Source organism: Oxyura jamaicensis, chromosome 20, assembly GCF_011077185.1.
Source record: "Oxyura jamaicensis isolate SHBP4307 breed ruddy duck chromosome 20, BPBGC_Ojam_1.0, whole genome shotgun sequence".
In the NCBI taxonomy this organism is placed as follows: Eukaryota; Metazoa; Chordata; class Aves; order Anseriformes; family Anatidae; genus Oxyura; species Oxyura jamaicensis.
Window position 1 is genome coordinate 11,950,282 of NC_048912.1, and position 13,442 is coordinate 11,963,723.

The window sequence follows — 13,442 nt, forward strand, 5'->3', positions numbered from 1 at the left end:
CTAAGGGGGGAGAAATAAAAAGCTGGTAAGGATCCAAGTGCATTGCTAGAACTCCTTGGTTAGCAAAGCTCTCTGGCCTGTCTGAAGGGCATCAGGTGCAGACAGCCTCCTCCCTAGGTCTGGGTCACAGGGAGGAAATGGGGCAGGGAAGGATCAGAGCCCCCATCCTCCTGCCCCCTGGGATGCTGCCCCTGGGCAGTGTGGTCACGGCAGCAGCGGGCACTGCCCGTGGCTCTCAGCCTGAGCAACTGATACCCTGCAGCTCCAGGGAGAATAAAGGCAGGGAATTAGTGTAACTTTCCGACTACCCTGCTAGTAATTGCTGCTGGATCAATGCCTTGTATTAGCAGGGCTCTGCTACAAGGGGAGTTTGAGCAGCATTGCAGTGTAGGCACTTCCACTGGGAATTAGCACAGTCATAAATGTAGGAGAGCTCAGAAAAGAAGTAACAAGGGAAAAGTATTGTATATCTGTTAATTATAAACCATAGATTGTACTCGCAGAAACAGTGTCAGGAATGAATAGCTCATATTGTCCTATTTCCAGCAGCACTTTAGACTATGAAAACTGATTTTATTTTAACAGGCTATTTTATTTTCAGCATTACTTCACTCAGCTTGCTCAGGGAAGCGAGACTGGCGAGGTTCACCTTCTAGTAATCATATATAAAACAATGCTTCTGACTCAGTGCTGGGAGTAGCAATAGTGGTATTTTTGCGATGATAGCCAGTAATTAAGATCAGGACTTCATTGTGCTGAGCACAGTGAAAACACATGCAAACAGACTGATAACCTCAAATTGCTTGCGTTGTACGAGCTGAACAGTGCAATTGTCCATTTAAAAAAGACTGTCAGAAGTTGCTGAGATTTTACTTTCTTCATGTAACAACAAGGATATAAATAAGAATTCAATAACTATGGATAGGGGTGGGAGGAACATCAGTAAAGGTGCTACTTACACTAAAAAGGAGGTTTTAATTACGTTAAAAATAACATAACTCTCCCCCAAAAGAAAAATTCTGCCTTCAGTCAAAATTTCAAAGACATGTTTTCTTGAAGAACCCAGCCTCCAAAATTGGGCTGGCAATTAATTGTATTTGTACATTTTGAGGCTTAAAGGCTGATATTAAGCATCTGCTCCATTACTATTTAGCTACCAAAACAGCTACATTGTAGCGCTGAACACTTTATTAGTGTTTGTTCAGAGTACGTGCAGGGGAGGTTAGATAGCCTAGAAATTTTAAATGCTAATTTGTCACCACAGATTGTTTATCTATTTTTTTATTCATGTTATAAGAGCATTTTATGTAGGCATAAAAGAGAGATATTTATCACACATGCCCCTTCTTGGCCCTGGCCCATAATCACTCTCGTGGAGTTGAATATTAAGAGCTTGGTAATTCATGAATTGAGATATTGACAGAATTTTATATCACTTTTTTTCCTTGATTTTTTGACGTGATTTTAAATAGTGCAGTCTTAGATAATTTTCTAAAAATAATTTTCTACCAAATTGTACAACTGTGTTAAGATGACTAGTTTTGTGCAAAACTGAAATTACTTAGTGCTTACTTCAGTGACTAACTGCAAAATTATCAAATGATGTGTTTTAATCCAATTGCATCCTTACTAGAGTGAAACTTGCTGAACACTTTGCATGTATACAAGCAGGGCTTTGGTTTCTGGCATGACTGTTACAAGCTCGGCAGCATTATCAAGTTATCTGTTAATACATTTTGAGGTCTCAAGGGGAGCCATATGAGCAAGCAGAGTCTGGTGGACTTAGCATTATGCTAAAGGAAACTAATTACCATACCAAAACGTATCTTACAAAATTATTCCCCTCAACCTCTGTGGTATGTGTGTGAAAATACTGATGTGAGGTGTGGCCAGGGACAGAAAATTCAAAGCACTGGGAAGGTTTGGTATCTTTAAAGTTTTGGAGTGGAAGATAATGACAGTGGAACACCGCTTTCACAGCCTTGTTTAAGCGACGTGCAGCTGTACAGGGTGTATGAACGTTAAAAATTGTAAGATGCTCTGTAAGGGCTTCTGGTTATACATCTGTGTGATCAAAAACCCTTTCCAGAAATGTAGAATCTAATTATGTCACATTACTTTTTAAATAGCTCAGTGTATGCACATGCTATGCCCCTATTTTCAGTTAAGGATTCTTGATGCTTTCCATTGTAAGACTTTTCTTCAGTTGTCTGCAACTTTGCCCGATGGAAATAAGCCATTCAAGTCAATATTTTGCCAGGTGTGTTTCTGCCTATACCAGCTAATTTTTAGAAAGCTTTAATAAGGGTTGTCCAATCACAGTCTGCAGTGGGCTTTGGTGAAAAGCCATTCTATTTTTGCAAGCTTGCATCACATATTTGCAGGTTTTAGGGTCTTGCATGCCTGTACCTTGGTGGAGGAACTTGACTTTTGGTGCAAGGATGGAGAAGGCAAGGGATGTATGACTTTTGTAAGAATTTGCAACCAGATTCTCTTAGACTTTGGAAAAAAAATGCATAAACACAGTCAGTAGAGATTAGGTAAGTCTGGATTCAGTTGGATGCACCAGATGGGACAAGTCTCAACTGTCACTTCTATGGTGTCAACACAAGTTCGTGTAGCTGTGCAGCAAAAAGTAACCCAGCACCACCATCCCTCACTGCAAAACAAGGCAGTGTAAGGTTTGAGCTGAGTCAGTCCCTTAGTGTCCACCAAAGGGGAAGGAAGGAGAGGAGAGAGGGAGCCTGTCCCAGTAAAAGCCTTCCAGTAAAAGTCAAACTTTGATAAGAAGAAAGATAGCTCAACCTTAGACCCATCCTGCTGGCTGCCTACAAGGTCGACATGGAGAGGGATGCCATTATTTCTTCATTGCCTTTGTGATAAGGTTGCTTTAGCAAGGTCCCCCCTGAGAATAGTTGCAATCTTTATAAATACCAAAATATATTGCTTGCTGTATGAAGGATTCCTTAGTACATCTGTAAGTGCATGGCTGCTCTAGATATTTCTATATGTGCCTTTTACATTATGAGCTTGAAATATCTGAAAGAATTATAATGAAGAAGAGCTAATTATAAAGCAGGTAATAAAATAGCTTATTCAGGTGATGCTGTTTTATTACCATCTCATTATGATTAAATAATTCCTATTAAGTTCTGGATCAAAGAGAAATTTCTCACAGGAGAGTTTACAGAGTAGTTTAATGGAGTCTATTTATTGTATAATCCCAGGGTGAGTATTGGCTTTTATGCTGTCATATTAACTTATTGTGACAGTTCTATGCAGCTTTCCTCAACGAACGCTGGAGAATATAAGGGTGGGTTGTTTTCTTTCCTTTTCCCCTTTTTTTTGACGTTGCTGTCCAACAGGCTGCGGAGTGGTTACTTTGCTAGAACATTTCAATAGTGAGGCTTTAAACTAACCAAACTGACATGAGGCTGTCTTAAGGCTCAGATTAAGAAAAAAATCTGAGTAGCTTTTCACATTGTTTGAGCTGATATTTGGAAGGATAGAGGCCCAGGTTCTGTCCATCAAAGAGATAAGGAGCGTTTGACTTGAAAAATAAATAAAATCCTTGTAGAACTGTGCATCCACTTACTTTGTATGCATGATGAGCTCTTGGCACATTTTTTCAGTAGATTTGAAGTTTTGGTGGTATGGAGGATATTTTATTTTATTTCATTTTATTTTGCTTGTGGTGGAGTGGTGTGTTTTGTTTTTTCTAGCTTGTGAAACCTTCTAGGCTGAAAATTCATCTTGCTGTGTTTAGGCAGCGTGGCTGCTTGGCACTCTGGAGTTGCTGCAGCCTGGGCAAGGCCGGTCACAAGATGGGGTGGCGATCGCTGCTGGGAAAGCGCCACAAGAAGGAACAAGTTAGAATCTAAAAGGAGAAATCAGCAGAAAGGCATACCCCAGATTACACAGGAGCAGCAGCTTTCCCAGGTACCTGACGTGCCGCAGGGATCTCCCTGGAGCCAAACCTTCCGAAGCTGCTTACAGGCCCGTTCTGTGCATGGAGCTGTTGGCAGCCAGAAGGAAACGACTGCTACAGGCAGGAGCGTGCCTGGCCTCGTTTCAGGATAGTCTCCTCATTTCAGGATAGTCTCCTCCTATCTCATTGCTGGCTGTCAGCTCCTGCGTGTGAGGCGTAGGTGACCAAGAAGCCTGGCAGTCCATCAGAGATGTGGGCAGGCTCCTACCGTCTGCATGCCGCAGCTGCGTTCTGAGTGTTAGGACACTGAGAATTTATTTTCTATTCTGCTTCAATTTGTGTTGTTTCTGCTGTGGTCTGCTCAGTTGTTTGAGGAGGGACAGGCTGAGGATTTGAGCAAGCAATTGTAGGCTTCTGCAGTCTTGAGAACAGGAGTGTCTTGTGGCACCATGGGGCCACTGTTTCCCACTGGGATTTTTCGTATTGCCGGATATTGACACGAATACACGAGGGTTGTGAGAGGAGAGAGACACAAAAGCTCGGTCATCATAATGTCAAACTAGATGGAAAAGCTCTGCATTAACAACCTTGGTGTGGTCCCTCTACCAGCACGCTGCGTGCTGTGGTAAAGCACCCCAGCAGTCTGTCCATGCTCAGGGTCCTCCCTCCTGTCCTCTGTGGCAGTGCCCCGGTGCTGGGAAGGAGCAGCAGCTGCTTCTTTCTCTAACAGATCATCTGGTCCCCCGCCAAGGGCTTTATTTGTGTGGCAGCCGGATTACTTCAGGTGAAGAGCATCCTGCGCGGTGCCAGTGCCATCCCGCGGTGCCGCTGTCTGCTGCGTTCCCCCCGCACAATCAAAGGAGGTGAGCGTGCTCCTGGGGTGCGAGCAGGCTCCGGCTCACCTTCACGGCCAGGGAGCAGCAAGCCAGCCTTCAGGGATCCCTTGTGATAAACGGTGTTTTAATCCTCCTGTTCCTAGAACAATCTGAGTGTGAGAAAATTGCTGTTTTCATATTTAATGTATTTTTGGTAGTAAATTGCTTTGCTTCGTTGTGTTAGAAAAAAACAGCCTGAAAGTGAGAGATGCGCGTAAGGTAACAGGCAGTTTTAAAAGATCCCAAGAGTTGTGTGTGTGTTGTGTCTCATCTCAAGTCACTGGGATGATTTTGAGGGGAGCTGACTCACGATGTTTGAGCGCTTTGGGATGAAACACTGGGCCTGGAACCAATACCGTGTGATGGATACAAACCATCTTCAAGTGAAGAACAGCTATTGAAATACTTGGCACACGCGTTTCACAGTCATCTTGATTATTGGAAATGTTTGTACACATTTTTAATGCAGAACTTCAGATGTATGTGCAGTTTGCTCCATTTAGTTCACAAGCTGAGAAACAAATATGTTTTAATAGAAAAAACTTTTAATGTTTTTCTCTATGAATGTATTTGTTCAAGGATAGGTCTTGTCATTTTGCTTATAATCCGCATTTCTGAAGATCTGGTTTCCCTTATTCCCTAAGCAGGAAAGGAATTATTCACTCGCTTCATTTATTTTTATTTTTATTTTTATTTTTTAATTGAAGATTGCAGCATGGAGATTAGTTGTACTCAATTCATTTTGAGTACAAATTATTTTCTTTCATCCCGTGCTATACCATTACGGTTCTTCCGCTGCCCAGCCCTGATAGCAGGGAGATCCAGGTGGAAGTCTGCATACCAAACTCGTGCTGCAGTGCACCTGCCAGCCCCGTTTGCACACCCAATTACTTGACCTGTGTGTGCATGTCCTTTGACTGGGGGCACGGCCCTGTGAGCCAGGGGGAAGCAGAGCATGCTGCGAGGAGATGCTGCTCAGATCAGAAGTCCTACACTGCTGTTGGATTGGCTTCTTAAAGCAGAGCCAGCTGGAGTACAATATTGTGGTTCACAGTTAATCTTCTAAACATGGCACGAAATAAAAACCGAAGCCAGGCAGAGTTTCCCCAGTGAAACTGTTTTCAAACTGTGCTTGTGCTCCAGCTAATATTTGAACAAGTGCATTACAACCGCAGCTACACAATGAAGGATACTGCAGGTCAATACACATCTCTAGCACATAAATACAATCACTATAATTATTTCATAGCTCTCCTAATTCACTTCAGAAGGCCTTTGCTTGCTTTCCTTTGAAGGACAACCTTTGTGGTGCCTTTATTTTTTTTAATGTGCCTAAGAGCAGTTCCCTATGGTGCTATTAAGAATTAATAAGTTAGTGGTGTAAATGTGGCCGCGTCGCACTGTCATTATAACCGCATGTACAAAGTAGGAGCAATAAGATGTACATCTCTAGGTGCTTCTTGAGCTCATTCCTTCATTAATAACTTGTGCATGTGTTATTTGAATTAGCACTCTGGACGTAGGGTCCATCTTAAAGGCAAGCCCCAGCTCCTCCTGTTAGAAAAAGCACATCACTTAGCTGGATGGAGGGTGTGATTAAGTTCTGTTACAGGTTTGGTGAATGTGCAAGTCACTGGGTTCCTGGGGATCTTGTGTTGGAGGAAACCTCTCGAAGATTTCCTTGGATGTAGACAAAGAAAAAAAAAAAAAAGCTTTTCATGTGTGCCTAGGTATGGGGTGATACTGGCAGGGAAGCCAGGAGGTTCACTTGGGAAGCATTCAACAAAAGGTTTGGAACGTGTCAGTCAAAGATTTGTCATATTTGGGGTAAAATTTTTTGCTTCTTCCATGAATTCTGATCAGTTTTCACCCAGAGTGAGTGTGTTAGGCTTCCTTCTCACACAGGGTTTTGGGGCTTTCTCTATGAAGGAGTTACAAGGGACATACAGGGTTTCAGCGAATATCGCAGGTTTTGCTCTGGGTGCCTGAAGCTGGGAATTGCTTAGTCACTGCTGAAAATCCCAAAAGCAAGTCTCTTTGCAAATCTGGCTCTTCACCATCCTTTGCTGCAGCTTCACAGCCATAAAAGCATAACTCCGCTTCTTTATCGCCTGAGGGTGTGGAGGGAATAAATGTGTTGTGTCAGAGCGTGGTCTTGCAGGCTGGTGGCTGAGAGACGGGAGTGAGCAGGAGGGTGGCCCCTGGCAGCAGGGGACCCAGCACCATGCAGCAGGGAGCCTGGAAAGAGCTAAACCTCCCGTTCTCAGGGGAGAGGATGAGGATGAAACCCCTGGTTGCTGAAATGAGGAGGACCAGAGTCCCAATGACTTGGGAGGGGCTGAGGTTAATGCTTGCTGAATAGAGCTGGAAATTGGACGTGGTAACTTACTTCCCCTAGCACCACTCAGGGAAGCATGATTTTCTTAGAGAAGGATTTAGATAAAATTGCTTATTAGTAAAGTGAGGATTATCCAGGATTTTAAAGTTTGTTCTTATCTCTAGTGTTGTTCAAGTGTGCAAACTTAGGATGTTTCGGTCCTTCTTCATGGATCTTCAGCTGCTAAAAGCCACAGACAGCCTTGCTGGGCTGGAACCTGTCTGTAGCTGCAGGACTTCTAAAGAATTTGTAGAGAAAAGAATAAAAATTATAAGCGGTAGCATCCTTCTTATTGTTCTTTGATTCTTTTTTTTTTTCTTTCTTCTCTTTGGCATCAAATGGATTATTGCAGTTTTAAAGCACATGAGTGAAATAGGTCTTTTTATAACTTGAACATTTCCTTTTCCCTTGAAGTGTCTTGCACTTGTACGATAAAATCCTGACAACTTCTCCCCACACCTGCTTTTGCCATCATCAGTCAGTGTGTGTGCTTGACATCAAAAGGACCTCATGGCTGTGCAGGCACCGAGAAGCCTCACTGCGGTGGTTGTTTTGCCTTGCAGTCGCTTGGAGCTCTGCCCCCTGCTGAAATAAAGGTGGGGGAAGTGGATGTGCCCTCGTTCCCCTCCTCAGCAATTCCATGGCTTCAACGTGAGTTCAGTAGCAGCTCTTTGGAGGTGTGAATCTGTCGGTTTCTGGTGCCCATCTGTACAGATGGCCAGGTTGCAAAGTTACCTGTTGTTGAAAGTTGCCTGTGCCAGAGCCCGGGATGGGGACCCATGCATGGCACAGCAGTGTCTGCTAACAGGTAGATTGGGCCAGTGTGGTCTTCATGGTGTCCCATCAAGAAGTCCAGCTGAAGATCCCTCCCTGCTTACAAACGAATGACTGATTTTCCAAGTTGGCGACCAAAGCAGAGACCTCTGTTTGGATTCATGTGCTTTTGAAGAGTTATTGCTCCCTCACTTTGTCTTCACATTTGAAACAAAGACAGGAAGGAGGGGGAAGAAAAGTGAACAAAAAAGTTCTGTTGGAGGAAAACTTCCTTTGGACCCAATAGGGGATAGTTCATGGTAAAAATGGTGAGAAGCTAAACGCCTCATGAGCAGAGCAGTGAAAAGATGCTGTGCTTGAACAATCTGTTGATCCTTACCTATGGAGTTTGATGTGTGCAAGACACCAGCTCACCTTCCCTTCTCCCATACTCTCTGAGTGCACCTCTCCTGTGTCCACATCACTGGGGTTGAGGAAAGGGAGCTCGCAGCTTCCCTGGCTGCTCCTCTTCTGCTTTGAAAAATCAGCTGGGTACTGAGCAGGTGGCTGTGTATCTTACAGGTACACAGCAGCCAGGTGCTTTACATCCAGGTGTGTCCCAGGGGCCGAGCACCTCTTCTGGGAGCTGTGCTGCTCTGCATGGCATGCTGAGACACAAGGGGCAAACTGGCCACTTGCTTGGGCATTTCCAGCGTTCTGCTAGCCACACATCCAGGCTTGCTTCTCCCGTCTGAGTGTGCAGGAGTTAACAGTTCTCTCTAAAACGATGTGATGCACAGAGCAATGTTATTTTAGCCTTGGCAGCAAAGCAAGCTAAAAAAGTTGGGGAAGGAAGTACTCGGAGAAGAGAAAGCAGGAATGTGCCTTTTCAAGGCTGCAGCTCCTACCGCTCCAGCTGCTGCCGCAGTAAAAGCTGTTACTGCAGCTCCCCGGCTGTCTCTTGCCTAGAGGGAAGAGCGTGTTGTACAACTGTCCTGTAATGCATCCTCCTCACAGAAAGCCTCCCTCGCGCCCACCCTCTCACCTCACACTTCTGCTTCTTGTCTCTCCCTCTTTCTTTACGAAGAGCATCATCGGTGGCAAAGCTGCTGCTGGCTTGGTGCTGTTGTTAGCTCCCTTCCACTCACGCATAATTTGCCTCGTTCTGTTACGTTAGTGAGTGGGCATCTCACAGGGCTGGAAAACATCTCCATTTTTTAAGGTAGAAAAATAGGGTGAATTTCCTCTCAAATGGTGTAGCCCAGCCAAGTGGATGTTACCCGGCCACTGTCAACTGTTCAGCTACCTTGGCTCAATGCATGACATTTTTAAATTGAGAATTTTTAGAAAGATCATTTGAATTCTGTTTCTGTGCTTCCAAAAGACAGAATGAGCTTGATTCTTTTGCTTGAATATTACCATCTTGTTTATACATCCAGCTGATTATACTGATTTTTTAGAAGTTTATATTTCATTTTACGTGCAAATGTATTTGCGCTACTCTGATGTAATATAACTCTGCAGATTAGAAATATTATTTAGATAGTTACTGAAGGAAATGTTAGGCTGTAGGAACAAATGTCCTGTTGTTTCTGCTGGCTGAATTAGTAGTGCATCTCTAAAGAATACACCAGGAGTAAAAAGAGGAATATATAAGCTGTGCAGGAGATAAAAATACAGACAAAACTGGAGAAGAAAGGTACTGTGCAGCTGATGTCACTGGCAAAAGTTAGCCTTAAAAATGGTGAGAAATTAAACCATTTCCTGTGTTCCTGAAAGGACGTTAGGTTTAGAGAGGCAGCTACGTGGAATTTAGCATTTTATTATTATTTCATCTACTACTACTAAGTCTTGTATTTTACCCTCAGCTTTGCTTGCTTCTCTTGTGGTGTCCATTCATGAAAATAGCATATCTATAAAATGCCACGTCCAACAAAAGAGGCCTCCTGTATTTTGTGTTAAAGGAGTTGATATGTAAGGGTACGTGAGCCAAGTACTCCTCTTGGTAGAGTGTCTGTCTGTGCCACAGAAACTGTGATCATGAAATAATAATTATCCCCCCCATGTCCCACATCTAAATTTTTCGGCTCTGTAGCAACATGACATGCTCACATGCCTAAATCTGACAGTGTAAGGCTGCAATTCCTTACAGCTTAAGCTTGTGCTTAACTTTAATCACGTACTTAGCTCCATTCCTCTATAGCTAAACATGTTGACATGTGACTTTGTCCCGTTAAAACCAAAGAGTTTTAGGGATATGCTTCAAAATGCTTTGAACATGTGAAAGTCCAGCTAGCAGTGAAACAGGTGATTTGGGGCTAAAGCCGTACATGTTTAAAAAAAATAAAATTAAAAAATCAAGAAATAGAAAAACCCATGGGTCCTTATACGCTCATGCCCATCATCACAGAAATTCAGACTGAAATGAATTTCTCTGCCTTTCTACTTTGTGTTGTTATTGAGATGGCTTATAAATTGGGAGCATGTTGTAATTTAGCAGGGGAAGTGCTGACCATCAGCAGGCGCTTGAATTACGAGCAGATGTTACCACGCTGATCAGAGAGTTGCCTTCACTCTTGCTTCTCAGCACTGGAAATCTGGACCCTCTCTTGAGGCAGAACTGGCCAACAAAATCCACGTGGTACCAAGTGAAGGTCGCCAACGCGCACAGCAGTGTCCAGCAGCTTAACTTTGCTGAACACTCAAAATGTGAAACAATAAATAAAATATTCCCTCTGTGAGAGTGGTCCCGTATCTTCCATATTCCTAGGAGGTAGTGGTTGCTATGGCAACTCCTCATTTACTTGCCTTTTCTTTTTTTCATATATTGATAATTGTATTAAGCAGAATGTAAAGGCTGCTTGCTGGTGCAGAGCTGTGTTGCTGTCCCAGAGCTGCAGTAAACTCTGCATCCTTCATTTTGCAGATACATCCCTGTGTGTGTGTGCAGATGTGCTGTGCTGCCCTCATCGCAGTATGGGCTGGCTGGTCACGTAGCCCAGAGCAATATTAAACTGTGCAAGAGCCATGTCTTCAGCTGGGTTCGTGGAGCCCTTCCCAAGGGTTGCCGCAGCACCTGTGCGTTCCTCCTGGTGCTTGCTCAGGACTAGAAGTGTTTGGGGGTGTTCCCCAAGGTGTACTTCTGTTTTCTGGGCTGGTGAACCTTCCCCAGCTTTGGTGGGGTTGAGTGGTGGGGGAAGAACACCAAGTTCAAATGGTAATCTTGAAAAGCTGGAGCTGGGCTGGGATGTTTGTGGGGAAACATGTAAGTTTTTACACCAGCATCACCAGATTCGTAAGGCTATGCCTCAGCATCGCAGCTCAGCGCCTGCTCCCTGGCGGGGACTTGTCACTTGAATGCATTGAATGAAAACAAGGCAAAGCAGCCCAGATCATCCATAAATCATCTGTCCTTCTCTGGACCAGAAAGAGGGGCTGGTCTCTGACTGCAGCAGCTGTGCCCTGAGAGCGGGATGGCTGTGGGGTCAGGAGAAGGAGACTCCTGTCCCCAGGGTTCTGCTGGTGGTGAACCCAAGAGCGCCCAGGCTTCGGGGGTGGGCTGGTGGCCGGGGCTCTCTACCTCTCATTTGAAAGCCATTTGCTCTCGGTTAATGTCCTACCAGTTAATTTAATCCATGCTGTACAGTTGTTGCTCCCTCATCTACGGGTGCATGTACCCATTACCAAAATATGAAGGGGTGTAAAATTATTTTATATATCCTCAGTGTCATGGCCAAGTCAGCAACCTTTAATTGCTTTGGCCGTGTTCCAGCAGTGCTGCTACTGAATGGCTTCAGCATTATCGCACCGCCTTCAGTTGCATATAGGCGTAATCAGAATATTCAGTCAAAAGCTTTTTGCCAGTCTCTTGAAAGCTGTTTTGTCTCTGTGCATCACCTGCCGTGGATAACGTCATTTCCAAATAGGAAGTGGGAGGGTGGGAAGGGGATCTGACCAAGTAACTTGTTAATTGTACTGTACCCAAATACCCTTACGGTTTAAAAGGTATGGCTTCAAACTGAAAGCTATAACAGAAAAATGAAAGGGTGAATGCAACTGCTGATCAGTATTAGTAAATTATTAGAGAGCTACTTGTAGTCTGTTTCTTTAGTATCAAGGTGGCTGAGATAAGTGGATTAGTTTTTTCTAGTTGTTAAGTTTCTAGCAGCAAATTTTACCAGGTGAAGATGATAATTTCATCACTGTCAGATGCTTTTGTTATTTTACAGCTGTAATACATTACCCTTATGATAGTGTAAACACAGCTTTATTCTCTTTAATTTTGGTGATAAAAATAAATTGTAAAACATCTGTGATTTGTTTCTGCTAAGAAAAACAGCAAAGATATTTTAGTGAATGGCCTACTTACAGCTACAGCAGAACAACGCTACACTCTAAAATAATTTCTTAAACATTGTGTGATTACGAGTAATCTTGGAAGTGTAAATTGGCCTTTTGTAATGTTTATTTCAGCTGAACTACTGAAATGGTACTTTCTTTTACCCTAATCCTGTTACATTAGAGAGACAAACACAAACCCATTTATCATGGCACGCAGCGCTAATTTTTTTTACAACTACTTGAATTATGCTAAGTGATCCTGTGCAGGCTGAGGAACATTAGCAGAGGTTTTGACCTTGCTTCTTTCTGCGATCAGCAAAGTTGAAATTAAAATATCAAGAGAAACAATTTCTGCAGCAAAACTGTAAAAGTTAATAGAGTTGAATCTACTTTTGCATTCATGTTCCCGTTAAGTCAGTTCTATTCACATTGTGTTTCTGAAACACGTGAAAAAATAGAGCCACCACTTTTTTGATATCTTTGATGTAACAGATAAAAGAAAACAGAAGAGCTTTAAATTGAATTTCCTGTATGCTTATTTAATTTGCATTTAACACAGCAGGTATTATATGTTAATCGAATATAAAAATATTTGTTAGTAACGGATTGCTTTGTGTTTGTGCCAGTCGTTGCCTGATGCATCTAGATGGTCCAATTGCTAGAGGCCAGGGGACAAATCCTGTGCTAGTTTCTGTCCCAACCACCTTCCTTTGATTCAGTGTAGGTGAATGGCAAGAGGTGTTCGTTTAGGCTACGGAAGCGTGTGCTTCTCTGTATTCCTTATGGAGGAAACTGAAGTGCACAGAGTCCTTATTTCCTTGAAAGCCAGGCTGAATACCTGCCATATGATTTAATCCCACGTGGGGGTCATCACTGCTGTGCATCGCTCAGCACTGAACACAGCCCGCTGGGGAGCACACCAGTTCCAGCCCGTCCAGATGTGGGATGAGCCATTTGTTTTTAAAGCCTGAGCTCTGCTGACAAAACGGCTATTTGTTTTAGACTCTCCAGCCTGTGTAGTCTACTGTGTGACCAGATGCGAACACATGCAAAGTCGTCGGCCTCGAGTAGTAGAGGAGAATAAATTTGAGATCATAAATAACAATCTGCCTTTGCCTCGCACCACTGAGCTAAAATAGTACTGAGCTACAGCATATTTAGCTGCCAC

General features: G+C 43.4%; 1 protein-coding gene across 1 annotated transcript in view; it reads left to right on the forward strand.

Moving 5' to 3' along the window:
• The window catches only part of CDH4 (cadherin 4), a 454,811-nt gene that overhangs the window by 139,622 nt on the left and 301,747 nt on the right, over positions 1-13,442 (forward strand). The window lies entirely within an intron of this gene.